The sequence below is a fragment of the Filicampus tigris genome, chromosome 2 (assembly GCF_054856515.1).
Source record: "Filicampus tigris isolate MCC_2025a chromosome 2, RoL_Ftig_1.0, whole genome shotgun sequence".
Classification (NCBI taxonomy): Eukaryota; Metazoa; Chordata; class Actinopteri; order Syngnathiformes; family Syngnathidae; genus Filicampus; species Filicampus tigris.
In genome coordinates, this window is record NC_141218.1 from 15,215,198 (window position 1) to 15,243,051 (window position 27,854).

At 39.7% G+C, this 27,854-nt stretch overlaps 1 protein-coding gene and 1 long non-coding RNA gene across 4 annotated transcripts in view; one reads left to right on the plus strand and one right to left on the minus strand.

Moving 5' to 3' along the window:
• The window catches only part of frmpd3 (FERM and PDZ domain containing 3), an 82,399-nt gene extending 56,400 nt beyond the window's left edge, over positions 1-25,999 (minus strand). The window contains exon 1 of one of the 2 annotated variants that reach the window (XM_086024023.1): positions 25,415-25,999. The gene's annotated coding sequence lies outside the window, so the exon portion shown is untranslated. The remainder of the gene's footprint in view (positions 1-25,414) is intronic. The other variant, XM_086024024.1, reaches the window with a different exon arrangement.
• Positions 1,615-27,669, plus strand: LOC147151553 (uncharacterized). Of its 2 annotated transcripts, XR_015085752.1 has the most exons (4): positions 1,615-1,757; positions 25,620-25,754; positions 25,867-26,002; positions 26,989-27,669. It is a non-coding gene; the product is annotated as an uncharacterized LOC147151553 (long non-coding RNA). The 2 variants fall into 2 exon arrangements; XR_015085751.1 differs by lacking the exon at positions 26,989-27,669 and having other exon boundaries at positions 25,867-26,980.
• The last annotated feature ends 185 nt before the right edge of the window (positions 27,670-27,854 follow it).

A 27,854-nucleotide genomic window follows, 5' to 3' on the forward strand; every position in this document is an offset into this window, starting at 1 on the left:
ATTATTGCACTCATTATTATATTATGCTATAGCAGAGCCCATTAGTTAATATGGGCAAATGCTCAGGGTCCTATTCTATTAAACTACTATCTCTTAAAATGGAACATCAAATGCTCATGGTGTAAAGACCACATGCTTTTTTTTTTTCTTTTATATTTAATCCATTAAAGCCTGAAGCCCCTCGTGAGACATCTCTCTAAAACATGCGGCCGTCTTTGGAGTAACCCTTGAAAACCTGACATTTTCGCCACCGACAAAATAATTAATTTCAGCCCCTGTAGCAGATAGAAACATAATTCGAAAAGAATTTAAGAGCTTGGACATTTGACTTTCACACTGGCCCAGGTTTATTAATATTTACTGTTTCAATCGAAGATGCAAGTGAAGCACTACTTTAATAAAAAACAATCGAGTGGTAATTACCATGCTGTATTTATTCTCTTACAAAGACTTTGAAATTGTCATTGTCTACTAACATATATTTTAACCATACATCGCGTTTGGATGGTTTCACGGTTTTAAAGTTCGCGAGCGTGTCATCTATATCACTGCCGTGACTTATAGCAGAGCTCCCGCAATCGACGGCGTCCGCCATTACTGCTCGAAAAAATTCCGGGTATCCTCCGACAACTCGAGACTGTCATATATATATATATATTCTGATGCATTTCATTGGCTAAGAGAACAAGAACTGGATTAAAAAAAGAAAATGACGTATACGCTCTCCCGGCTTCAAAGGGAGAAACACGCAACAGTGCTCCCGGCTTTAGTGGTAGAAACGCGGTTATGCGCTCCTGTCCTTAATGGGTTAATTAACTGATGTTGTTTTTATGTATGTTTGAAATCTCCTATTTTGCAGACGGTCCTTGAAAACGCCTCTTGGATTAGTGGCAACAAGTCTTTCATAAAGTTCCCCTTGTCACAACGCTATGAAACTTAATGAACTTCTCTTATCATCACGTTTCCTCTCAGTAAAGTGAATGAGATTGCAGTGAAGATACTGCGCAGCAAGAGGTATTACAACAGTGGAATAAAAACAAGAAGACTTTGCTGTCTATTTCAGGAAATTGCGCTCAATCCAACAGTGTGACATCTCCCCATAGATCACAGTGAAGAGATCTCCATTGGCTGACGCACTGACGACATAACGATTACAGAGTGCTACTCTCTTCGAAGCTGAAGCTGTTTGTGCTTCGAAAGCCCACCCATTAGAAGTGAAGGAACCTGTAGTTCATGCCAAAATATAACACACTGTCCTCACTTTGCAGGGATTTAATTGCAACATTTTCTGCACCACTTTATGCGCAGTGGGTGCCTTTGGTGTTTTTAATTATTAGTATTTTTTTAAACATCAATAGCCTACACAGTTTGTATGTTTACATGCATAGATTAGTCAAGGTTTTGCTATATTGCTGAAAAATATAAGTCACACGTTTTTTTTCATAGTTTGGCTGGTTCTGCGATTTATACTCAGGTGCAACTTAGGCGGTTGTCTAAAGTTTTAGTGCATTACTACCGGTGGCCAGAAAGTGGCAGTAATGCCCCAAAAGTATTTGCCAACCGCCAAAAGAAAGTAGAAGAAATGGAAGAAAAAGTCACAACGGAAATAGTAATAGTCATGGCAACTACTTAGTGATGTGCCGCTAGTTTAGCTTGCTGCTTTCTTGCACCACAACAAGGATTTATAGCACCAGAAGGCACAATAACTGACCTGGATTCTACCCTTGGCCACAATGTGACATGGGATTCTAGTTAAGGTAAGCCACTTTAATCTAAAAAGAAAAACTTTTTTGTAGTTAGAAGCGGATGTTTCGTCTGACCGGAACTCACTCACACAGTGGTGGGTTCGGAAATATATGCCTTAACACAATTCTAAGACTATGTGTATTTGGAGAGGCAGAGCGTGCTCCTCTCCCATTAATTCCTGAAAGCAACCTATCTTATAAACCAATTAGCATTTTGTGCTTGATCTGTTTCCATCTGTACTGTCTGACGCACTGGGCTCAGGCACTCTTTTTTGAGGCACTCTGAATAACTGAACAGAACGAAATTTGAACAATGCTCTGATTTTCCGAATGGTCGATGTAAAGCAGTGTACGCTCAGAGCATCTTTTCAAACGCACCCGTAGGGAATGGGGATTTGGGGTGTGAGTCCGAGCTCTACTTTTCTTACTCTGGGTTGTGAAACGAATTTCCCCCCAGAATGTGACTTATACGCCGTGTTGCATTTTTTGACTGGTGCGATTTATACTCCGGAGTGATTTATACGCTGAAAAATGTAAGAATCTAAATATTTCATTATAAAGTATATCCAAATCCAAACAACCAATAAAAAAACAAATCATAATGTTAGCGGTTGCCTGGTCCACTACACACTCATCCTCCTTTGAGTTCTGACTAAGAGCAAAGATTCACAACAATGTAAAGACAAGAGTCTAACATTGTTTCTTTGTTAATGGATAACATTGATTGTGTGAGTTGATGACTGGAAAAAAAAGGCAGGTCAAAATCTAGTACACTAATTCACGATTAAATTATTGATTAGGATGCCTTCAACGGAAAATATCAATGGAATGCTTCGATTACATGATGAGTTTTGTTGCTGTCACATTAAACACAAGAGAAATACTGTAAAAAGGGACTGCTGTTTTTCGTGCTCCATCCCTCCATTTTTTTTTTTGTATGGTTCAGGCATAAGAACGTTTGTATACTGAATCCCGTGCATCAGTTCTGTGCAATCTCAACAACACAAAAACTTATATATAACTTTTGATGTCTCAATAGATTTTTCTTTCCTTTTTTTAAACATACCGAGTGTCTCTATGCTCTTGACAACAGAGAATAAAATCAGCACGTAAATATAATAAATGAAATTGTGCTGTGGCAGAGTAAGTTTCTTATAGTGTCATTTGAATTTCAAAACGTCTCCAATGAAGTTTCCATTTGTAAAATAGTTCAGGTAAAAAAGCTGACTTGTCCCCTTTATAAGCTGCATAGTTCATCAAGTTACAAACCATTGAACAGCGCGATGAGCGATCGCACTTTCCTCGGGGGCTGATAGGTAAAATGCAAAACAGCTCCGCCTGCAATCAGCATGAACCATAAATTTGCAGTGAGATGTGCAGAAATGGGCGGGGCTCATGCTGGCCTTGAATCGCTGCACCGTGTCCTTTTGTCTCCTCAGCACTCCTGCCGGGAGTCTGCTCGTCGTTCTTAACGGAACGCCGTAAAACCGAGATCATTAAAGTCACCTGCACCGGACTGCTAAACTTGAACTGGAGAGAGTGCACTCATCTCACATGAAGTAGGAGAGCAGGAGAAATGAATTGTTAAAGACTGAGGTGAACAATGATTGGGGGCAGGAGTTGGGGTCACGTCCCCGCTTTGCGTCAATTCATCCACGCAGCCATTTTCCGTGTGGTCATTGCAGCTTCTACTGCAAATCTCCGGGAGTCAAATCTGTGTTTTTCCAAGATGAAAAAAACTGGGCTTGAAATTATGGTGTCACAAGTGACAAATCTATAGATCAGGAAGTTTGCCAGCACACCACTCATATAATATACGATATGGCATCACGTCAGGGTCAGACTGTGAACAACATTTTCATCAAGACATGCCCACTCCTTCAAATGGCAGAGCAGCCAAAAGCAGATGAACTCTTTTTACTTCTCAAGCGACTACAACACATAATAATGCCACTATTTGTATAGACAGTGCAACTGCACCGTGGCGTAAATGCCAGCAGATCCCAAGGCTCAAACTAAGTAGTTTCACATTACGATTTGCATTGCAAATTTTGCGACCCATCAAAACACATCGAAAAGCCAAACGGAGAATCAAGCGCCAAGACTGTCCCAAAATGCTTCCCGGGGATGGACACACGTTCGTTGCCACGTCACCGACCGCGGATAGTCAGAGGTTGAGGCGCTGACTTAAGTATATATACAGTGTTGTTCCCTCGCTACTTTGTGGCTCATTTATTGCGGATTCACTCTATCGCGGATTTTCATTTGGGACCTTAACTTCATGGGTTACAGTTTTACCTTGCTATTTTGGCACATTTTCCTGCTATTGTTCTTCTAAGTTGGAACGGTCAAGAAATGAACATTAGGGTCACGGTCGGTAATTTACCCTGGCGCTCGCACACTACTCTCTGAGTCTGTGTGTTCGGAGAGGCAGAGCGCGTTCCCCTCTTATTAGTTTGCAAAGGCAGCCTATGTTCTAAAGCAATCAGCAGCTCGTGCTTCCATCTGGACCGCTTGAAGCACTGAAGCATTTAGAGCACCTGTTTTGGGTGCACTCTCAATAAACGAACGGCATTTTTGAACAACATTCTGTTCGGAAACTCATAAAGTTTTCAAATGTGCCGCTCATTTAGTCAGAGTCGAACCGAATAAGCGGATAGTTAACAGCTGTGTTCGCAAGTTGTGAGCGGCGCATGCTCGGCCACCGACAGCATGACAAAGACGACTAAATATCGGCAAATAAAATGCTAATGTGTTTGTTAAACATTGTCTATTGCATTGTATTGTATTGCATTTTATCCAGAGGTCCTAGTTGATGTTACTGTGCAAAGTGAAAGTTAAGCTGCCATGACTACTTCCGGCGACAGTGCTTTTTCTTCGTAGTCTTAAAAGAAGTGGGAGAGAGAAGATGAAGACGACAATGAAGAAGAAGGCAACAAAAAAGAAGTAGCAGCAACAAGAGCAGATATAATGACACCAATTTTCACTTTGCACAACAACAACAAAGGGTTTAAACGTGCTTTAAACCATTTGGCTAAAATGCACTGCGCTGTTCTAGTTAAGGTAAACTAATTTTAGGATTGAAAATTAAAAACTTTAACGTAGATATTAGGCAAGGTTCCTCATCTTAATCGTCCGCTGCTGGTCTTGTACAGCATATGTATATACATATTCACAGTGTGTATATGTATATATATATATATATATATATATATACACACAGTATATACAGTACTATATATATATATATATATATATATATATATATATATATATATATATATATATATATATATATATATATATATATATATATATATATATATATATAGGGGGCTTGTCCAATACAGTCTAGGAAATTATATACATGCTTTCATCAATGATAGAGATGCTATATTGGTAAATTAGAACATTAGAGACAGCAATGGGGAATTATTATCACTAGCTGAGTTAAAACGCACGCACACACACACACACATTCACAGTAGAGCATGAAAATTCTGCAAAATATGTTTTGAGAGCACCCCTTCTTGTCTTATTACATAGTTTCACAGCTTTTGGGCTTGTAGCTTCCTCTGCTGTCACCACTAGAAATGTGAAATATTGACTTGTAGATACCGACTAAGCAGAGAACTGCATCACCAGTTACACATGTTTTTTTATTTATTTTTAAGATATGAACATTTTGTTGTCGCTTGCATAGCTGTCTGACTGCTTGTTTGTTTTGACTCTGTCTGCTATCGGTTTTTCATTTAAGCAGCCTAGTGGCTGTGTGTGTCTTAAATCCATCCATTGGATTATGTGTGAATTTTAATTATACATTGAGGCTACTCTACTTAGCAACAAGTGACTGCTAGCTTTCTCGTTTGCAATCAGTTCTGGGCCTGCTAGACTGGTCCAATTTTTTCAGTTGTGAAGTTTTATGATCAATCATAAATAACCTTAAGTGTTCTGTGTGAGTCCACTCTTGGAAGACAAATTCGATTATTTTATTAGAAATATATTTTTCTTTGTTTCTCAGTACACGGCTCAGTAGTGTTTTTTTTTTCTTAAGGGGTGGGGTATAACATTTCCACTGCAACTGTGACATTCTTAGGTGAAGGCTGTTCTCCCTGCCATGATGCATTATATTGTGAACACAACCTTGCCCACAGTCTCATATTGCCCCTGAAATTCCAAATTTCAGTCCATTTCTTCTTCCTCCATGCTTCCACTTACTTACTTACTTACTTAGAGTATTTTTTCCTCTGTACTATGTACAGGCCGAAATGAGTGTTCCTCATATTTTTTATGTAGATGTAGGTTGGTGTGTATATACATGTGTATATACACATGTTACTGCGTATATCTACATAGGTTTGATCCTAAATGTTTGCCGTCAATGTTATACATTAATGGCCACATTATGCCGCCGCCCCTGTGTGACCTATATCTTTGCTACTGTAACAATGAAAATTTCCCCACTGTGGGATCAATAAAGGCATTCTTATCTTATCTTATCTTCACTGCATTGCAGTCATCATGTCACCTTGAGCATGGAAACCCGCACCAAGTCCAGCTATCAAGCTATCAAAAAGTAGCTCTCACTTAGAGGAGGTCCTGAAGATGTCAATTGAAAGATGAACTGTGTGTGAGATGGTGTGCTGGTACCATTTGAGGAACTGGGCTTCATCTCTCATCTGCCTTGGTAATCACCCGCTCAGGTCCTCCTCTCCCAGCTGCTGGCAACCATTTAGGTAAGGATATGCCGATTAAACATGGCTCTGAAGTTTCTCCCTCTCAAAAACAAGCCTCTACTCTACCAGCTGCTGTATCCTCCACTCATTTTCTCTAAGGCCTTCTTGAAACATCGCTGCCAAAAAAACAGAAGAAATAAGTAAGCGACTATGCTCAACTTCAAGCACCTGGTGATGGATTCATAATAACAGCCTAGAGATGCAATCAGCATTTCAATCTCTGGGGCTGTATGTCATTTCTAATGTGCACAAAAGTGTTCCCCATTTTCAAGTTGGTGGTCTTTTTTTTTTCTCACACTTAGGGGTGATACAGAAACCCCTATCTCAAAAGAACATCTGTCTATGTGAAGTCAACTGCTTTTGTGTCCCACATCTGGTTCTAGAAGCAATCCAGTCAACACAGGACGGCACATAACCGCACGAACGGATACAAAGTGATAACAAATGCATAATGGGGTTCAAGTAACGGTTCAGTTAAAAATAGGCCCCGAGCATTTTCATAACCACTCAGTGTCCTCTTTTGGATAAAAGCTCCGCTGGATGATGGCTTCATGCGTCATGAATGAACAACATGATATTTTGGATCTTTTTTTTTGTTTGTTTGTTTTAAGCGCTGTCGTCATCTGTACGTTTATGTTCACAAAGGAAGTGTGAATCATTGACAATGTGATTCGCACAAAGACATGATGCCATAAAGGGCTGCTTGTGGCAGTACTGCTGCAGGGCCCTATGCTGAATTACAGTCATACATGCTACTCTAGACGCCGGTGTGAGTCAATTTAACTGGGATTCACCCCGTCAGAAGTAGGGGTTATGATAAATATGGACTCAAACGTAATTGTTTGCTCACATTCTGTACAAGTGTTAAGGCATTCAATAATGCATGAGACAGTTTTTATGTCGCGCACCCATGACTAATTCTGTGGTGACACAAAGGCAATGGACAAAAATGGTCATAAAAAAAAAAAAATCTAAGCTAAACCATACATAGTAATTGGATTGTGGTTCTGAATTGAATCTGATATTCCCAGTGTTCCCAAATTGGTAACATTCACATTTAACAACGAGGACTTCCACATTAAATGGCTGAATTGCATGATACAGTACAGTTGTTGAAGGAGTGTGTCTCTCCAGCAAATCTCCAGCAGTGACCTCTTTCTTAACCCTTTAGAGCCACCAATTGTATGCTCCACAATGCAACAAAAAGAGTAGAGCGTAGTAGAGTACACTTGGCACTCTTAAAACTGCTGGGTCAAAAGTAACCCAAGTTGGGTGAGATGGCTAACCCAGCACTGGGTCCAAAGGCCACCGAGCCAATGTTGGCTTAATTATACTCAGCACATTGGGTTGAGGATTTGACTCAGCTTGTTGGGTCAATATTTTGATTAGGGGTGTCAAATTAGTGCATTAATTGCGATCAATTAATTACAGTCAGAGTTAAAGACTTAATTTTTTAATCGCATTAGTCTAAATTTTGATCTCTAACTTTACTGTTTCTGTATGATGATGAGATCCATTTTGATGCATGGGGCTTGTGCTTGAGTTGTTGTAGGTGTAAAAAACAACGGTTAATGGAACACGATGAAGTGGACACTGATTGGCTGTCATTGTCTTTGGCATAACCTGACAGGCTCCTATTGTTGGTGGGAGGGCAAGTTCAGGAGCAGAGAGAAGATGTGAAAATGGAGGAGCATGTGAGAGTTGTTGGTCCGATGAATAGTAAATTAAAAAACGCCCAGATGGCACTACTGATAAAGGTAGAGTGGTATGCGTTCTTTTTAAGAAGGACTTTGCTTTCCAAAGAAGCAGTTCAAGTCTCAGTAATTTTTAAGTGAGATTAAAAATGGATTAATTAGATCAATTAATTACAGATCATAATTAAGTAATCTCTCATTTGTTTTTAATCTATTGACAGCCCTAGTTTTGATCCAACAAGGGTTCAAAACTACCCATGATGAGTTGATGAGTTAAAGCTACCAAGAAATGTTTTACCAGGTTATCAGTATTGCTGGGGTTAAAAATCATTATCAATTACCAACATTTTCTGAGGTGTGTGACATCCACCCTGACTGCGATTTGAATTTCAATCCCTGTGTCCAAAGCCTGTAGTTTTAGCCACTGAACCGTCCAGCCGTCACCACTGAATTCCTAAGAATGTTGCATTAAATTTACTTCAACTTCCCGGCTCTTGTCCTTAGCTGTCAGTCACTACTTGTCAAACTTTTCCTTTTGTTTGTTTTTTTTCTTCTTCATTTTCTTCTTCTCAGTACTGTATTATAATAATTATTTATATTATTATTGTTACAGTATTATACAGTATTATTATTACTAACAATAGAACTTCAAATATCTGTCTGTACGATGGTTAAGTGGGCTTTGGAGATTCTTTGAAACTCTGTTTTTCACGTACCTGTACATGAATAAAAATAGTTGTCCTATAGTTGAAGAGGGGGTGTTGAGGAAGGGTTAAAACAAAAAAAACAAAAAAATAAAATAGATACATAAATAATACTTCAACTTCAGTAGGTGACCAGCTTCAGTTCTTAAACCCTCCCAAATCCAATCTTCAACCCAATCTGCTGGGTCAAAATAAATAACTAGAGCTTGGGTTAAAAAGTAACCCAATTGTTAAAAATCCACAGTTCCCCATCGAATGGGTTTGTGCATAATCCTGTATGTTTCCATACCTGCAAGACAAAATAAAAACAGAAGTGGAAATCTCTGAGACTCCATAGCTGGTTACCCCCTGTGACGGACATGTAACTCGTGGCTTGAGTAGTAGCCAACCATGTCAGGGCACTTGTTGAATCTGAATGTATGATTTTACTAATAAAATTACTTATTCCAAAGATAAGTTATTTTTCCTTTGAAATGTTTTGTCAACTGCGATTGGCTGGCAACCAGTTCAGGGTGTACCCCGCCTACTGCCCGAAGACAGTTGGGATAGGCTCCGGCACCCCCGCGACCCTCGTCAAGATAAAGCGGTATAGATAATGGTGGATGGATGGATGTTTTGTCAAACTCCACACCGCCCTAAAAGTAGTGCTTACCAATGAATGTTGGTGCAATACCAATTGTTTTAAAAATTCACAATACAGTCATTTGATGTTTCAAACGTCATATCCCACTCGCCTCGTGCACAAAACTGAACGTCATCTTTGCAAAGATACACTTTTTTGGAATGGGTGTGCCTAATGTCAAAATCCGCTGAACAAAGAGGCAACATTTCTAGAGCTACCCAAAATGATGTTCACATAATGGGCATTTAGGACTAAATTCAAAATGAAGACAACTTTCACAAAATAATGAAATGTTTGGTGAAGGGACCCAGAGACAAACTGGTGTGACAGTAAAATATTCATACCAAGTTAGCAGTGGGAAGCAATATACAGTAAGTCAATAAGTTCAGATAGGACTTGAAATGCAGACTTGTGTCTGAGACGACACACTGTTTGACATGTCAGCAAGCTTTACTGTAGTCAATATTTATATGACTATAATGCGAAGAGGCTCGGTTTAATCATCAGCCATCCGTCGCCTTCACATAAATGTAAATATGGTTTCAAAGGCTTATTCGTGAATAATATCTACGCTGGTGAGACTCAGACTAATTTGGCTTCATTCTCCAGCAAAATCCAATATCTGTTCAATATCAATTCCACCATGTGGAAAAAGGGACAGAAATCCACATCTCAGCAGCTGCGACTGTATAACACTGCCGGATCCAACCACTTATGCTGAAACTGTTAATGCGTTACTTCATCAAACTCCCAAAACTGATTACAGATTATTGTTTCAAATCAAAACTTGGTGTGCATAAAATCCCAAATGGCACTTGCACGGAAATACTCTGAATTTCATGAGCAAATGTTTTATTCATGTTCCGCATATATTTGATTGTTTTGTCAGTCTGTCAGCCCAAGTCCATGACTCCATTAGAAACTGGTTTACAAAGACAAATGCTTATATTTTACTAAAAGACCCAATGAAACACAGTTTGCTAATATACATGTATGTAATGTAATGTAAATACTGCACAATAGAAACAGTTGCAACCACTGCAAAATTCCTCCACAATTATAAACATATCGTTAAGTGAATACTGTACAGTTAAAACTGAACATAGAAGGAGTTGTATTACACTTTAGAGCAAAATACACGTTAATAATACTGGGGAACACATTTTTTTGTTGCGTTAGGTCTGACAACTGTTTTTAACCAATTTTTGGGTGCAAAATCCAAAATTGATCTCAGTTTTTCTCTATCACGTCAAGTTTTTCAGCTAAAGGATACCCTTTCTTAAGAAATATGAAATAAATGTGTATACATGTAACATTAAGATGGAATACTTACAAGCTTTGAAAACTACAAAAAAAAACAGCATTAACTGAAATAGAATTTACAACAGTATGCCCGTAATTACAAGGTTAAGAGAAAAGCCAGCACTATGCTAGCCTTCTAAAAAAAAAGCCTACTGGGCTAGCTTTCCATTTGCAGATACAATATTGATAATACTGAATTATTGGGAGCTGCACACACCTCTCACCACATTGTCTCAATTATGATTGCAGAAACAAATTGCCACGTAGCTTTTGATGAGTCCATTCGTATTCAGCACTTCTTACTGAAGTCTGACTAAAACTAACCAATTTTGCTTACCTAGAGGGTAAGCAGTGGGGGAAAAAAAACGATGTGCTAGAAAATAAAACTGCAATTTTAGAATCAGCATGCCAATTTTTGTTTTAATCAGCATAAAAATCTAGCTCGACAGATTTTTTTTCCAAATTGTTCCCCAGTGTAAACTATTTAATAATTACAACTCAAGTCAAAATAAACTACCTTATTGTGTTCGGTGACAGCGAGCTTCACTTTTATTTGTTTGGCACATGTTTTTTGCTCTAATGCAACATTTTTTTGTTAGTAAGTGTTTATTTCAGTTTGACTTTTGTTTTTCAAATTCACTTAGTTTTAATAAGCTTTTATAGGGGGTTTGTTAGTGTTGGTTTAGTTGAGTTTTTATTAGTTTTAGTGTTAGTTTTAGTGTTTTAAAAAATATATATTGAGCATTTGTTCAGTGTACGATAAAAAAAAGTCACAATAAGTGTCATGTAATAAACAACAATATTCAAATGTCTGTTACACCTTCCTTCTTCTGTATGCCGTACAGTAATTCCAAATTTCAAATCAAGTGCAAAAGTTCACGTCTGAAATTATTTGACAAAGATGAAAATGGACATTTTCATTCTAGTTACTTTTAGTCAGTTTTATCCATGTAAAATGTAGTTTCAGTTAATTATGCATTTTTCAACTCTTGATTTTATTTCATTTTTTTCATGAAAATGTTTTTCGATTTTAGTTATGTTCATTTTGGTTTACTATAACCTTGATCTGGACTGGATGGGAATCAAACTGGCGATGACTGCATCAAATGGAGCAGCGTGTTCCACTCCACAATCGGGGTAGAAACTGTTTACAGTATAATATTGGTGAATGCAGATTGTTTTGTTTTGCACCATTGTTTTTTTTGATTGTGCAGGTTTACATAATGTAGCTCCATGTACATTTAAAAATTGTATTCATCAAACTGTAGTGTATGCAAATAAAATAAGATCGGCAATTTCCTGTTTGTGACATTGCACCAAAAGTAATCAGTGTTGTTTCAAATTTAAGCATGAGGTGCACAAATCCCAACAGTCTTGTCTTATTCGGACTAGACTTTCACGAGTAAGTGCATTATTGACGTTCTCTGTTTGTTGAGCTGTGTGCTGCTGTCAATGTATTTGTCAGGAACTTATACATGCTGATAGAATTTACAGAGCCACAGTTAACTGTGTTCTCGACATTATCTGCGTATTTGTCTGAATCCAGATTTGTTTGTTCTCACCCTTCAGAGCAGACGTTGAAACCAAACATGAACTATTTATCACCCTCAGCCCATTGAGATGAGAAATGAGAAGTTAGCTCATCCTCGTTGCTGAGATTACAAACATGCAATTTATTGCGCACCCCTGAAAACAGATCCAGGTATTGTGCACTAGATGGATGTTTAACTGATGGCTTGTTATGTCTTGGATCAATCAAGGCACATATTGTCCCTGTGGGGAAGCCTTTGAAATCAGAAGAACCTCTTGGTGACTTTTAATCATGGCTACACTCTTCGTGGCAGGTGGTCTAAGTGCACTTCATTACCGTCCTTCTCCAGAGAATTCACTCCACAGCCACTGGAGAGCGGGCCACCCACATTATGGGCACACCATTAATTAACCAGTGGGGAGCTTCATCTCATCAGTTACACACCGTACCATATCGACGACAACTATGGCAGGTCTCCTTTCATACATCACACTTAAAGGATATGCAGCTGATGTAGAGGGAGAAACATTAGAAACATTAGAAAAGAAATGAATCCTGAATGTCACCATGTGTGCTCACATATGTGTGCATGTTTTGCTTGCATCAAGTAATTGCAGTCAATTTGCAATAATGATTTTCAAGAACATGTCAGTGCGCAATACTAAAATCAATCGAGAGCAGCTTTTTGTTGCTCTCACAGAGATGTTGGATGGGTGTTGTGTCATGTAACGTAAGCATACCGTTCAGCCCGTTGTTGTCTCTATTGTAGTTTTATTTTAAATTGTTCGTCATTTAAATTTTAAATTACATGTCTGTTCTTGGTGTTGGAATTTGATCAAATCCACAATGCGACTTATACTGCAGTGCGACTTATACATGTTTTTTTCCTTCTTTATTATGCATTTTATGGCTGGCGTGACTTGTACTCCGGAGCGACTTATAGTTCAGAAAATACGGTAGTCACTTGTGCTTTAATGTACGCCATGCCTCAGTCATCTCTCAACTGTCCTCTTGAACAAATAAACGCCTCTCGCTAAATAGAAGACAAAACAACAGGTGGGGCACTGTACCAGGTTGTAGAATTTGATTAACGACTCTGTAAATTGAAATCATACGTTTGTTTCTAAATGCATTACAAATGTTTGAAGACAATTGATGAAAACATGTGCGAAGACTGATACTGATACTTTACATACATACTGCATCAGTCACCATTCCCCCACTAAATAAAAATCTGAGAGCCATTTCTTGCAACAGTGTCTCAATTGGTCATTATTACTTGGCCCATTTCTACCACTATAGCGTGCAATTAACTAGCAAGCTATCGCTAAACACCCCAAAAATGCAGCTTCCCGGAATGCCACAATTTACAGAACAGCTCCGTATCATTATTTAAAATCCCAAGTGAGGTGGTGTTGCCGCAGACAAGCCTGCTGCCTGTTAAGAGCCCCAGAAGCATGTTAGCTTGCCAGCTAGCTCTTGGCTAGTGCCTTTCCTCTCCTCCTTTCCATGTCATGATGACCCAATGGGATATATTACAGCCATTGCAGGCGTCAAGTGGATATACTGTATTTTGTCAAACATGTTGGGCTATGTAGGCATAAGTTGCTCGACAAAGTGTTATCAATTTTTCAGAGTGTTGTGTCACGAATTTAGCAGACATGCTCAAAACATCTCATTTTGAAGCCTCATTTTATGTTAGTGAAATGTTTTAGTCATTTAAATTTGGCAGGTTTTTTAACAACACTTCTCTGTGTCGTGTCAAATTTGGAAGACATTTATTTTCACTTCATAGGGACTTTACTGTGTAACAATACCTTGCTCTCGCAATCAGTTGGATTTCTTTTCCAGTTACTAGTACTAGGGGTACTGTAATTGCAAATACTGTAATTGATATCATTGTTTTCAATTAGACTTATATGAGATAGTAGTTGGGTCCTCATACGCATCTGTTATAAGACATGACTAGACATGTTTTTGCCTTTAGGTCTCAAGCCATGTTTGGAATTTATCAGGATGTTATGGTATACTCTTTGCATACCTAGCATTAGCATTCTAATTTTCATCTACAAGTTTCTTGTGGTTCATGTACTATCCTAGATACCGCAATACAGTAGTTCTGTGAAGACCGCATGTTTATTTCATTCATATAGCAATTAGCAATCCCAATTGATGCTTTTAATGTACCTCCGCTATATTGTAGGGTGATGAAAGTTTATGGTTCTTTCTGCACCTTCTGAGGGATCATAGATTTCCAGTGATGATCTTATATGCCTGCCCTCCATGCATTGAAATCCCTCCAGGGTCCTTTAATCTTTTAATTATGTCATGCACTATGGAGGGTGAAATATGTAAATCCCTTTCCGTCTGTCTTTTTCCAAATTTCCATTCCTTCGAATTGTTGGTTCCTTGGCTTGAAGCATATGAGCTACAGTAAATAGCATTTATTCCCTTGAATGCAATGAAATTAAAATGACATTTTGCATGTCCTACAGAACATTGTTCGTATCCTTCAGGCTTTGCCATTGCAGTGAATGCTTTTCTTACCCACAAGAGATGGTGGCTATGCTATGTAAATGAAATTTGCATTGTTTAATTCCATATCTCAATCCTCACGGCCTTTCCTGGCATGCGGCTACAATTTTTGGCTCATCTCATAGACCGTAGATCACTGGAAATGTGTGACACCATAGGCAGCATGCCTATTGCATTTGCAGCGTACATGCAACCTTGATTGTGGGTCAAGCCAAATAACGATCAGCTACAAATGCCAATTGTGTGGCAAGAAAATACTACAAAAGGAGGACAGAGGCAAAAAGATAAAGTAATCATACTTAAATGATAAGAAAAATGCACTTAAGTAAAAAAACAAACAAAACACTCATTGTTGTTTTATTGACATCAGTAATAAGTGTTTACCACTACCACAGCGTAGATGTTGTGTAGCCAGTGAATTGGAAATAGGTTGATTATTGCTAAAACTATATCAAAACGTCCTTGGTTCTGTCTGATCTGTACATTAAGTCTGACAGGAAACAATACCACAATCATCAAATGTGTGTCTTTTCACACTACTCATTATTGTTAATGTCACATTACACATACGTTTTGTTTCTCCTGGTATTGCCTTTGGGTTCTCTAGGGTTTCTTTGCTGCTTTGAGTTTTGGACATTTGTTTGTGTTGGTTTTTTGTTAATAAATGTGTTCTTCAGTACGCCCTGATTCTCCTGCCTCCCTGCATTTGGGCCCTCCTACTCCGGCAACCATGACAGCACCTATAGACATAGAGCATGTAATATGTAAGCATGTGTGTAAAGGTGACTCTTTTACGAGCTGTGTATGGATCACCTTTGCTGCTTAATTTAGCGCAACTGCTTTCTCATGGTGCATCACTGGCATTGTGAGTGTGTAATGATACTGTTTAGTTTTCTGGATACAAACGGTTTCACTGTATATTTGCTGACATGGTGTCATGACAAAGACATGTTTTATTGACTCTCCACATTAGTTATCATATTCACTTATGGAGTAAATTACACTTCACAATTTATTGTTCAATGAAAGTGCATGGTGAAATTATCATCAGTGTCTGTAAAACTGATTTTTGTAGTAATAAGGTTTAACCTAATAACCTGTACATATGGTATCTTGAAAAAGAAAATTGCTATAGCGCAATCTATATTGTTAGATGTTAACAGTGGTGTTTATTAAATTATGGTTGCCAAATTTTTGTTTTGGGTCTCGGAAATGAAAAAAAAAAATGTTGAGATGACTCTTTGCTTACTGAAAACTGTCATGGTACCTCCAACTACTTTTGGCCTTAAAATATCCCACACTGTAAATTATACAGGTTGATTGAGTGGGTATTTTTGTGCTACGTTTTTCTATTAAAAAACAACACTGTAGCAGTTAGAATACATTGAACATCCCTCAATGGAAAATAAAGAATTGCTCATTATAAAAGTGAAGGTTGTATGGGTTGTGTTCGTTACCAATCATGCATACCAACAGTAACAAAAGCAAAGGACTCATGCGACCTTGCTTTCCCAAACCTCATCTCACTTGATGATGATGATGATGATGATTACATAGCGAGGGGGAGAAGAATGCAGATGCACCGCCGTAGGTAGAAGGTCGAGGCAATTACATAGAAAATGTTGCCGATGCTCATCATGACAATGATGGCTGTAAAGCTGAGCGAGGTAGTTTGTCTAAATGATATGGACAAATACAAGGTACTCCTTTATCATTTTGCATACCACTATAACATCATGTCACATTACATGTTCATCACACATTCACTTCTGCATTTAACATTCTCATCTTTGCAGCGGCAAAGTATTTGATATTGTACTGGATATCAGCTTCTACCTAGACTCCTCAACAAATGACATCACCTGTCACCCACACTGTGCAATATTTTGAACGTTTACACTGTGCAATACCTCTGCCACCTGCAATACTTAGAAATCGTCAAATGGCTGAATCTTTGCACAGTACGATACATATTTTCTTCCTTTTTGCACTGCCAGACTGTTACTACTGCCAAACTTGAATACAGTCTTTTTCTGTTTTTATACTGTCATTATCTCATTGTTCTTAAATACATTGCCTACCTTCTTTTTTCCTTTAGTATTCATTGTTTTTTTGTTTTTTTTAAATTCGTACTCATTTTAAAATTTTTATATTCTTCGTATACGTGAAGGGAGACTAGCAAGCTACGAATTTCATTGCTCGGTGCTACCGTGTTTTTGCTGTGCCAATGACAAAAATTGTATTTATTTTGTTTTTCGTTGTGTATTATAATGGACATCAAATACTGCAATGACAGAGATTGCATATTTTGCATCTGTTCTCCGGGTTGACCTTGGTTCCAAACTGGAATGGTTTGTATATATATATATTTTTTGACCGTCATAGGCACATGGTTGATTCCACTTTGAGGTCATATCAAATTTTTTTTCACCTTTTTTTTTTTTTTTTCTGTATGGGAGGTACAAGGCTCCCATGTGCTCAGCTCCTGTGGGAGAGGCCAAGGAGGTCGTGCGCATTGTGACTGGTGGTCCGATCCCCAGCTATAAAAGCTGTCTCCAGGGATGTGGAATGTCACCCTTGTGACAGGTAAGGAACCCGAGCTGGCGTGTGAGGTCGACAGGTTCTGACTGGATATAGTCGGGCTCACCTTAACACACACAGGCTCTGGTAGCATCCTCTTGAGAGGGTTTGTACTCTCTTCCACTCTGGAGTTGCCCATGGTGAAAGGCGCCAAGCAGGCGTAACTTATTGTCCCTCTGGTTCGGTGCCTGTACATTTGGATTCACGCCAGTGGATGAGAGGGTAGCCTCCCTCCGCCTTCGAGTAGTGGGGATGGGCCTGAATGTTGTTTGTGGCTCTGCAGCAAACAGCAGATCATGGTATCAACCCTTTTTACTGGAGGGTGGTCCAAAAATAAGGATCCAAGTCAAATGTTGTTTCAGTATATTATTATACCTTTTGTTAACAGCTTGCATGTTCTCCCCGTGCCTGTGTGGGTTTTCTCCGGGAACTCCGGTTTCCTCACACATTCCAAAAAACATGCATAGTTGGTTGATTGAATGCTCTAAATTGTCCCTAGGTGTGATTGTGAGTGCGGATGGTTGTTTGTCTTTGTGTGCCCTGCGATTGGCTGATAACCAGTTCAGGGTGTACCCCCGCCTACTGCCCAGGCTCCAGCACGCCCTCGACCCTCGTGAGGATAAGCGGCTTGGATAAAGGATGGATGAATGCCATTGTGCGTGGCATATTTAAAGATGACTAAAAATAAGGAACAACACTGGCCGGAAGGTGGTGGAAGGGTGAATTCCATTAAATTCTTTTGAAATATTCAATAAATGTGAACATTTATCTGAATACTACCCTCATTTCTTTGGCAAATTAGCCCCGTGCACTGAAGAATTTGGTTCTGGCTTGATTTTTGCATGTGGAACGCAGCATGGCAGAGCTGTTTAATGTCTACCTGACTTAGCTACTCATTTATCCTAGAGAAGTACCTTTCCTACCACCGCGACATCTCCTCGAGCTATTTTTTTTCCTCTTTTTTTCAAAGCTGTCCTTTCTTGAAAAATGTATGTTTTTTTCTTTACCGCCCACAAACCTACAATACATTCATGGTCCTTGTTTTCCTCTGTTGACAAATGAAAAGGGCTCCAAACCAAGCCTAATGTCATAAGAACGAGAGCAAGAGAGCCTGCAGAAAACACTGCAGTCATCTATTTCCTACATGGTTGCAGACACATAGGTGGGCTTTTTATGATGTTCTAACATGTGGAGCTTGCGTTGGCTATTAGTATATTGAGCGAAGGCAACAGAAACCCACTACCATGCAATTGTCAGTGTTGAGCGGATGTTTAAGCATCTTCAGCCTTGAAATAGTACAAGCACATTTGTAGACATACTTAATTGGCAGTGTTGTAAATTGGCGTAAGCACAAGATTATGTCACAGAGCAGGAGTGTTTTACCTGACTGCATGGAAACAGGAGGGACATAATATTTCCCCCGTTGTTTGGCATTACTGTAATGACGTCTGTACAAACCAGCATGGCAGTAAACCCTGTAAAACAGGGCTGGTGAGGCAACAAGCCTGTCATAAGTCAAATGTCTCTTGCAGGGTTGTATAATAAGCAACGTTTTATTTTTGTTTCAAGTGTTTTTCTCTTCTGATTCCCAGCTGATAGTTTGGGATGCTGGCCAAGTTAGGTAAGGCCTGCACACTACGCTGCAGAGCACAAGTGTGAAATTCAGTGATGTGCTAGCAAGAGAGAGATTAATATGCATATTTCACCCGGTAACACTGAAAAAAAAATCTTTTTACCATGACTTACAGCCACGTGGTGTGAAGAAGAAAATACAATACAGGACACTTGTTCGCTCCCATTGTTTGTGTGTCCTCAGAGTGTTTTTCCTGACTGATGTGTTGAACGTAGCATGCTTTTTTTTTTTTTTTTCAACATAATTATTCTACAAGCCCAACAGAGACAAGTTTAATCCAACTGAAACGGTGCAGTGGAAACATAACATTAGATGTCCAGATACATCCATCCATCAAGCAGCAAATTCCACCCGTTTTTACCCATCTCAGGGAGCGGCCATTTTGCCACTTGCTGGCAATGGAAAATGACATCACAGTGCCTAAAGGTTCAGCTTGCAAATGTGACATGACCAAACACAGAAACAAGTGAGCTGTGACAGTCATTACCTGAGCGCTTAGGCACTGTAATATCATTGTCAGTCGACAGCAAGTGGCAGTACAAATGGCCACCATCTAAGATGGCAAGAAACAGGGCGCATACAACATATTATTGCAAAGAAAATGTTTGACTTGACTTCCACTATAACTTTCGTAAACGGGCAAAAAAAATTGGTTGTCCGCTGATAGTATTAAAACCTAAAAGCACCTAATAATTGTTGAAACACAAAAACAAAAACACAATCTGCTTGCAAATAATGTATAATGCGGTAGGATGTAAAAGCTGAGGTAAAAAAAAACAAAAAACAATTCAACCAAAAATGACAGCATTCTACTAGCTGTCATTTTCCACCTATTTTGATGTTAGGCCATCACTGATTAGCATTGTGTTTTCTAGTTTTTGTTGTCCCTTTGTTCCATTTTGTGACATGATGAAATGTTGCTGCTGACAGCAATTACACATGAGTGAAAGAAAATGAAGCATAGACTGTGCGCAACTGTGTTCACTTAAAGATGAGAACAATAAACACTGGATAACAAATCAACGCTGCAGTGGAACCAGAGACATACAGAAAAGAATCAGACTTCATCTAAACCTGATAACTGCCATGTTAGCAGGCATGGTTTAAAGTGAGATCACAACTATTGCACAGACATGAGCTAAAGTTATTGTGTCGACTCACTATCAGTACACACATCAGGAATGCATTAGACACAATGACGACAGTCACCAAAGTCAGTAGAATGTAAAAAGTCATAATTTGGGAGGACTACATCAATACATACAATATCAGTCAGCATCTTTCCAAAATGTCACATGAAATGTTGTAATCACTTGCTTGGACAGTTGCCCTTTGCAGTCATTTCTCACTTGAATTATTATTGCTATGTACAATGCTGTGCCTCAACTCAACAAGAAAAGTGCTTATTTTGTATTTTGTGGTGGGGCACATTTGTGTTTTTCATTAACCAACGTCATTCAAACAAAAAAATCTCGAGTGGCCGAAGATTTTTGCACATTACTGTGCAGTATTCAAACTCATAAAACATGTTTTTGTTGTTTTTTTTTAATTAGCCTGACTGCCTCCATTCATCTTCTCCCACTGGCCATAAATGCACTGGGAATGGTAGAATAGAAAGTATGCACCGTCTAGCCACCAGGTTGCCGCTCTTTGCCACTTTTTATTTAGACAGTAAATGCCATGATAAGAAAGAAATCCATTTCAAATGAAGTGAAAATCAAATGCCTTTTAATCCCCAAGTTTCACATCAAGCAGTGCTTTGAAAACTCTATGAAAATGTGTAAGAAGACTAGAGATAAAGATCTTTGGTTAGATTAAAAACCTTTTGAGCATTTGTATGTGCCAATGAGACTCATATTTAACAATTACTTAGCACTTAATTTGTGAGACTGAAATAATATGTGCTGTTTCTCATTTAACTGCTTTCTGTTGTAAATGTTTGATTGTTTTGAGGGCCTACACAGTTTTTTCTTTGTTTGTCTGTTTCTATATGCTTCTATAGTCCATCACACCTTTACAAGGCCAGGCTTTTTACAGGGCACTGCAGTGATTTTGTTCATTCATTCCCCCATTTTAGTACCCATATACAATTTGAGTTGATCTTGGTATATAGAGCATTGGATCAACAACTCAAGAGTTTAATTGTGTTAAATGTTCTCCCTGAACTTACTCGGTACCATTGCTTCCTTCGACATTCCAAAAACATGCATTTTCGGTTTATTGAAATGTCTTAATTGTCCATAGGTGTGAATGTGAGTGTTTGTCTACAGTATATTATGCCATACTTGATTTCATTTGAGTTGTACATGCTATGCGTCACATTAATGATGGAAGAAGTTTTGAAATGAGTTATATTTGTCCTGTCTTTTTAATTGTGTTTTTTTTTTTTTTTAGAGTATATTACAAAACCCTGGCATTTGAACAGGTCTGTGTCGACTTTTTATATCCGCTGACACATCTCCAATGGTAATAATGTCAAATTTGAGCTATGTTCCCAATAAACATGCCATAAAAGTTTCATAAAATATCGTCATCATGTATGATAACAGGTAATTGGATGACACCGCATTTTTTGGGGGGATTTCTCTGTTTTCTTTTCAACACCAATTTCAGATGTTAGCGTGCAGAAGATACAGTACACTGGGGGGTGCAGTCCATGTATCAAACAGCCTCACACATTTCAAGTGTGTGCTAATGGACTGTCTACCAGGGATGAGTAAGCAAAAGAGACTGTGAGGCTGAAGATCAGGAAATGTGGTCAACTGCTAATGTTAGCTTCTTTACAGCTAGCCATCAATGGGCTAACTCCCCTTCATGATGTCACATGTTATGTTAAGAGCAAGTTATTGTGAAGAAAGTGGTATATGATGGCTAACACCCTTACACATGAGAATGCTAACATATTAGATGAGCAAGACAAATGCTTCTGAAATTCTGCTAATTTATCAAGAGAGTGTTTTATTTCATTAATGTACTGTATTAAGTGGCGGCTCATAGCTATTGTTCTACGATTTGCTTAGATCAGGCATGGCCAACTAACTAAATGCTGGAGGAGGCCACAATTTTTCACCAGTGGTGCTGCGGAACTTCCTAACCAGATGTATGATGACAATGCTATTTTAAATATGGCCAAAATACGTAATATATTTCACTTTTTATTATACATTTTTCAAGATCCACTATCCTAACCCAACAACAGAGGGCTTGAAGCAAAAAACAAAATAACCAAATACTGTGCTTTTTTTCTACAGTGCAAAAAAAAATTACCATTCAATGACGGCACAAAATTGCTGAACAAGAAACGAACATTAAGTGCAAGACTTCCGTTTGTACAAAAATCAACTCACTCAAAATTGTAATATTATTGGGGTACAATGTTTGTCCTTCAGATCATTTTAAATCTGCAAAATATATTAGGCCTACTCGTGGTAGGGCAGTCTGAGACCAGATGCATCAGACATGTCTGCCATCTAGTGATGATTGGTGATATTACAATTTAAAATTACGGTCGACCACTGCCTAGTCACAGTTTGGCAACAGTGGACTTGCAGATTTTTTTTCTTTTCCTTCAATATTTTTTCATATTTTGGATTATTTTTGCCATTTGCGGAAAATGTATAGTGAATGTTTCTCAGCATTTTTTGAGTTGAGTTTTTTTGGTTTGTAAAAAAAGAAAAAAAAATTGTTTCGCCCGCCCCCCCCATAAAAGATTAGGCGTGGGGGAAATGAATGAAGAGGCCACGGGCCTCTCGTTGCCTACGCCTTCCTATCAAGTTGATCAGTCAATGTGTTCCAGTGATGGCAAAGATTGTTTTTGTTTCATTATTGTACATTTAACCGTTACCCCCATCCTCGCTACATTGGATCCACACTTAACAGTGTTCTCGACACATATTGATGTTAGGCAGTGCCATTACACGAGAGCTTCCTGTTTGGTTGTGCATTTTGGCACATGTTTGGCTACTCCTCAATATGTGGCCAAGCAAAGTTGGCAAGGCATTAACAGCTGTTTGTGGTTGTCTAATGTACACTAACAGAGCACAGACCCGTCGATGATTCATCTTCCATACATGCTTTTGAAACCGGAATCAACTGCTCAGTCACTAGCATAAAACGATGCATTGACTGACTGGCTTCACATGCTTTGATATCCAACACTGTTCCTGCTAAAGAACAAATTAACCTTTAGACGCCTACATCATTTTGCCGGCATGACCACTGTCGGCCTGAGTGGATTCCATATAGATGTTTTGTGGCCTTCGCAATCAGCCACCTTACTCTCTGAAACAAACCTCATAATGAAAAATATTGATATTTCCAGCATTCTGAATGTGCTGCCTTCTAGAATTAATCTCGGCATTAAAGAGAGTGTTCTGTCTCTCATGTGCTCTAGCTGTCTCCTTCCCTCCGTCCGCCTATGTCCAGTGTCTCCATAACCCACCCTGCCACATGATGAGATCAGAGGAGCCTGGTCATCTAAGTAATGGCTTTCCTTCTGTTGATTCCTCCTGGGTCCACAGCCCTGCGTGCAGTGATGTATGCTCCACGCAACAGCACTGGACAGCTCATCTCTCTCAGCCACAGGCACCACTGAATAAGCACATCCACCCCGAGCCAATCTCTGAAATGCACTTTGGGGTTGCTGTTGCTGCCTCTTGTCTTTGACGTCTACTGAAAATGAAAAGCACAGTAACCATTTTACACTAGTGTAATGAGCCCAAGTTGATTAAAGGAGAATTTGGAGGAAAGGCTTATGGCCTTTTTAGCTTGTGGCAGGAGTCACAGAAAAGTTACTTGTTTAAAGGGTACTCAATCCAAACATTTTTTTTTTCAAGAATATGTTCTATGCAGGCCTACTAGTTCAAACAAGGCCTTCTGATTAATATTTTGTTTGTGGAATATGAGTTAAGCAGCAAAATCCACCCGTTTTTTTTGTCCATCTCAGGGGGTGCCCATTTTGACATTTTGTCAACTGCAAATGACATCACAGTTGCTCAGGGCTCAGTTAATGACCAATCATGGCTCGGCTTCAGAAAACAGGTGAGCCGTGATTGCTCGTTACCTGGGCCCTTAACAGTTGTGATGTCATTGTCAGTCAACAGAAGTGGCAAAATGGCCGTCCCCTGAGATGACGAAAATTGGGTGGATTTTGCTGCTTAACTCATATTCCACAAACGCAATATTAATCAGAATGCTTTGATTCAACTGATGGGCCTGCATAGAACGTATTCTTGAGAGAAAAAAAAGGTTTGGGTTGACTTCTTTAATATGACTAAGCATGCATTAGAAGTAATACTGTCTATGTAACAATTCACCACTCACACTTACAGACTCGACTCGATAGGGAAGTAGATAGGGAATAACTAGCATTACTCAACTTGCTAGTCAACTTAGGTAGATTTCTGTTAGCTTCGCATGTTTAGTCAGATTTAAAAAAGATATTTTAGAATAGTCTCTTAGTTAGAGTTTCTATTTCAGCATTTTTATGAGTTAGATTGTTTATTTGAGAAAAGTCTGTTATGATGAGTGAGTTGAGGAGCAGTTAGCAGTGATTCTCAAACTGTTGTACCACTAGTGGTACTTGGGCTCAAGATTCACCGGCCAAGTAAAGTTCAGTTGTATTTAACATTTCAATACATTTTGTTTGTATTTAGGCACAGTGTTTATGTTCAAACGTTGCATAATGTGACGGTGACTTGCAATACTATTATTGTCATGAACACTTAGGCCCATTACACTACTCTGTTTTAAAAGTTGGTCATTATGGCGGTACTTGGAGCACTCATTTTTTGGGTGGTACTGGACAAACAGGACTATAGAATCACAGTTCTAGGGCTGGGACCTCAGGAGCTAGATTTGATTCCATCACGTGTGTGCTAGTCTGCCATCACATAAGTTCCTGGAATTCGTAAATCCTCGATACTGTACTAGAATTCAAAATGACACTCAACAAAGCCAAAAGCTCTCCCCATAAACAGCCCTATCTCAAAGGACATGACACTCACATAAATTCCACAAAATGCCACAGACCTTCACTCTCCTTTTCATCCCTCGCCCAAATATTTCCCCTATGCAACCCTTCCATCCCCAATGACTATCGTCGGACGTGTGATGGAGATCGGACCATGTCCTCCAGGAGACATCTTCCATTATCATTCTGCCACAGAGCTCACCCATCTGCTTTCTAATCAATGAGAGCGCGGCAATGGCAGCCCAACAGGACACGCAGGCACATAACGGAAAAAACCTTCAGCAAATAAAAATCGCACAGATTAACATAATCAAACACGCTTAGTTGTCGCAGATACATATGCATGAGGTTGTTCTCTCACCTGTGCGTCTTTCTGTAGAGGTCCTTTGGTCCAGCGTGGTTACTGTCAACCCTCGCTCTACACAGCCATGCCCTCCTACATGGGCATGTATGTGCCACTCAGGTCACAGCGGTGTGCTGTCCAGCAGAACAGGGATGAAGGATCAGGTTGTCTAACTAGGCGCCAGCCCCCCTGATCGCATCTTCTTGTGCTTCCTGCGCTCCAGGGTCATTCCAGCCAGCCCCTCAGCAGCCGCAACACCAGGCAGCACTCAAGGTGGGTGGAGGGGTGAGCGATGGGAGGTGCTTAGAGGACTGAAGCGGACGTGGAGCTGAGAGCGCTGCGCCTCCTCTTACTACGGGTCAGCACGCAGCTGCTGGACATGAAACCGCTTTTCCGTTGTCCAGCTAGCCTTGCTTCCTGTGTGTGTGTTTTGCGTGTCAGTCCACTTGAAAAAGTCTCTTCCCCCTCAGTGATGATGCTGTCTGCTGCCGCTGGTGGCTCCGGGATGCTGAGGCAATGTGAAAGAGAGAGTGAAAAAGACACAGAAGGAGCGCGACAGTGGGAGAGAGAGAGAGAGAGAGAGAGAGCGCGGGCAGGAGTGCAGAGGTAAAGCAGAAAGGAAGGAGCGAGAAAGCATTTAAGAGCCGAGAGGGAGGATGGAAAAGATATACGAAAAGGGAATGCACCCCACCCCCCTGCCTGCATCTATATCAGTCAATCGGGCAGTGGCAGAGTTAATGAGTCACCAATTCCCATGACAGTGTATGTGTGGCACATAACGGCATCATGTGCTGTCACAGTACATGCAATATATTTCTTGCTTGCGTGCAAGTCTGCCCATGAGCAATGTTTTGAGCAATTGCATGTGGACGTGAATACACGTGGGACACTTCAGCATTAACAGGTCCTTGCATATCTAAATCGCCAGGGGAATGATGTACACCCAGGTCCATGAATATTGGAACATTGACACAATTCGCCTCTTTTTGGCTCCAAACACCACCACGGTGGATTTGGAATGAAATGAACAAGATGGAGGCGGCACGGTGGTCGACTGGTTAGCACGTCCGCCTCACAGTTCAGAGGTCGTGGGTTCGATCCCGGCTCCGGCCTCCCTGTGTGGAGTTTGCATGTTCTCCCCGTGCCTGCGTGGGTTTTCTCCGGGCACTCCGGTTTCCTCCCACATTCCAAAAACATGCATGGTAAGTTGATTGGATACTCTAAATTGCCCCTAGGTGTGATTGTGAGTGCGGATGTTTGGCTCTGTGTGCCCTGCGATTGGCTGGCAACCAGTTCAGGGTGTCCCCCGCCTACTGCCCAAAGACAGCTGGGATAGGCTCCAGCACGCCCCGCGACCCTTGTGAGGAGAAGCGGTACAGATAATGGATGGATGGATGAACAAGATGGGCTTTAACTGCAGACTTTCAGCGTGAATTTGAGGGAATTGACATTCCAATCAGGTGAGTGGCATAGGCATGAAAACAGTTTGTATGTGTGCCTCTCATTTTTTAAGATATTAAACGTAATGGGGCAAATTAACAATCATCGGTCAAACTTGCTCTTTTTAATGCTTGGCTGCAAATTCTTTGCAGGCAATTACAGCCTGAAGTCTAGAACGCATAGACATCACCAGAGGCTGGATTTCATTGCTGCTGATGCTCTGCCAGACCTCTACTGCAACTGTCTTTGGTTCCTGGTTGTTGGCGTCTTTTTCTCTTCAATTTTGTCTTCAGCTAGTAAAATGCATTCACAATTGGATTCAGGTCAGGTAGTTGACGTGGCCATAGCATAACATTCCACTTCTTTTCCTTAAACTCCAGCGGCAGCCATAAATGCCCACCTGACCATAAAGCAGCTGAGCAGCCTATTGTCCCATTACTTCTGGTCCTTTAAAGAGTGGGAGTTAGATATACATACTATCTGATTTGGATGTAAATACCCTCAAATTAAAGCGAAAAGTCTTCAGTTAAAGCATATCTTGTTTCATTTCTAAGCCATTGTAGTGTTGTACTGAACTGTCCAAATATTCCTAGACTTGAATGTATATAGATAAACATTAAAGTCGGTACAGTTTGTCTATATTTGGACAATGACAGCGTTTATAATTTTGCCTTATACAGTCGTACCTTGACTTCTTTTAGTTTCTTTTAGTCCTTGACCAAGCATCTTAATTGGCTTATATATTTTTTTTACTACTTGCTATTTTGTATTTAAAGTGAAAGTCAACCTGAACATTTTTTTTTCAAGAAAATGTTCTATGCAAGCCCACTAGTTGAAACACGGCATTCTGCTAAATATTGCATTTGTAGGGTAAGAGTTAATCCACCCGTTTTTTAGCCATCTCTGGGGGCGGCCATTTTGTCACTTCTTTCGACTGAAAATGACATCACAGTTGCTCAGGGATCAGGTAATGACCATCACTGCTGACCTATTTTCTGGAGCTGAGCCATGATTAGTC